The sequence below is a fragment of the Mastomys coucha genome, unplaced genomic scaffold, assembly GCF_008632895.1.
Source record: "Mastomys coucha isolate ucsf_1 unplaced genomic scaffold, UCSF_Mcou_1 pScaffold22, whole genome shotgun sequence".
Lineage (NCBI taxonomy): Eukaryota > Metazoa > Chordata > Mammalia > Rodentia > Muridae > Mastomys > Mastomys coucha.
Genome location: NW_022196905.1, coordinates 129,158,950 through 129,161,440, shown reverse-complemented (window position 1 = coordinate 129,161,440; position 2,491 = coordinate 129,158,950).

The following is a 2,491-nucleotide window of genomic DNA, read 5'->3' as shown; positions in this document are numbered from 1 at the left end:
TGCAGATACATGTACAGGCACACACAGACACACACAGTCACACACAGACAGACACACACATAGATACACGCAGATACATGTACAGGCACACACAGACACACACAGTCACACACAGACAGACACACACTTGCAGAAATACACACAGATACATGCAGTTACATACACAGGTACACACAGACATACACAGAGATATACACACATACAAAGATACAGACAGACACACACACTCAGATATACACACAGACATACACAGACACACACAGACAGACACACACACAGATACATGCAGATACATACACAGGCACACACAGACAGACACACACATAGATACATGCAGATACATACACAGGCACACACAGACATACACAGATATACACACATACAAAGATACAGACAGACACACACACTCAGATATACACACAGACATACACAGCCACACACAGACAGACACACACACAGATACATGCAGATACATACACAGGCACACACAGACAGACACACACATAGATACATGCAGATACATACACAGGCACACACAGACATACACAGATATACACATATACAAAAACACAGACATGTACACACAGATTCAGATAGACACACACACTCAGATACACACACAGGCACACAAAGACATGTAGACACACAGAGACATGCAGGTACATACACAGGCACATACATATACAGACATATGCACAGAGACACACACACTACACAGCCCCTTTTCTTTCTTCTTTGAGACAGGATCTCACCATGCAACTGTAGTTAGCCTTGAAATCATGCCAGTCCTCCTGCCTCAGCTTCAGGAGTGCTGGGGTCACGGGGACACATGTCCTGCCATGTCCCAGTGATATGGTCATCTGGTACTATCTACCTTCTGCAGTGGCTACTCCCACGGGCCAGAATGGGGTGAATTTGGTCACTGAATTTCCAACTTAGATTCAATCCCTAGCAGCCATCACTGCTCAGACTAGATTGGAAGGACGGGGCTAGGGACAGTAGAGCTCATCCATTCGAGGGACAACTTCCTGCAGCTGGCCAGGCAAGATGGAGAGAGCTTTATAAAGCCCAAGTAGCCCGGCCAGACCCTGGCAAAAGTTACTGGGACAAGATGAGGCCTGGCAAAGGCTGGATGCCCCTCCCACCAGGTTGACCCCCCACCCTGGGCTATTTGCCACCCCAGAGGAGGGTTGGTGTCCTGCAGGGAGAGGCTTGCTAATGGACTACAGGCCTAGAGGACTACCCTCAACCCTCAGGGAGTGTGGGCAATCCCTGGGACCTCGGGCAGCTTGAGGCTTCTCTGCCAGGCTTTTTGAGGCCCCTCCAGGCTGGGAAGGGCTGTGGAAGTTGGCAGGGCTTCTTTCCTCCTCGCTAACTCAGCAGCTGAGGCTTTTTCTTTTTTTCTTTTCTCTCTCTTTTTTTTTCACCCGCCTGGGCTGCTGCTGAACTGGATAAATAAGCAGGAGCGTCCAACGTCAACGAAACAGGAGCTCGCTCAGGGCTCAGCTGCACAAAAGCCGCTTTGAGCAGTGGCGGGCGCCTCCCGCCCGGGCTGTCGGGGCTCCCCCAGCCCAGCCAGGCTGCACTTGGCCTTCGTGCTCGCCCCCGCCTTTCCCCAGCAGCGCCCCCAGCCCCGCTCGGGATCCCGCCTGCCCCCAGCAGGGTCGGGTTCTTTGTCCTGGTGCTAGAAGGCGCTCGGGCCCCCTTTAAAGGCTTTCCCTGGCTCTCTGTTGCTCTAGGGGGATCCCTGAGTCTTGGCTGGGGGCCTCCGCTTCGTCCTCAAGGGCTGATGCTTTTCTCTCTCTCTCTCCCTCCCTTCCTCCTCTCTCTTCCTGTGCCCCTCCTCTCTTTGCTTCCTCCCCCTCCTCTTTCCCTCCTTACTCCCCCCCTTTCTCTTCCTGTTCCCCCCTCCTTGTCCTAGTCTTTCTTCTTTTTGGAGTTTTCAGACAGAGTCTCATGAAGCCCGGGCTAATCTCAAATTCCCTATGCAGCACAGGATGACTTAAACTCGTGATCCTCCTGCCTCAGCCTCTCAAGTGCTGGAATTAGTTGTGCGCCCACACTGCGTATCTCGAACACCCTTCCCTTTTCTTCTCCATGGCTCCCCCTTAGGACTGAGATCCAGCTGGGCAGAGAGTGTCACCTCTCCGCTTTCTCCTCACCATCTGGACCACCTATTGCGCCTTACCTCTTCCACTTCAGTCTCCACGTGTGAAGTGAAGAGTGTGGACTGTAGGGGGCGCAAAGGAGTCCTTGCCGGCCACGGAGTGGGTGCTCAGTTAAGTCTCCTGCTGACTCAAGCTATTGGTCACACGCTTTTAATCCCAGGACACGGGAGGCAGAGGCAGGGGCATCTCTGAGTTTGGGGCCAGTCTGGACTATAGAACTAGTTGCAGGGCAACTAGGGCTACACAGAGAAACACTGTCTCAAAAAAAAAGGAAAGAGAGAGGAGGGGGGAGAGGAAGGAAGGAAGGAAGGAAGGAAGGGAGG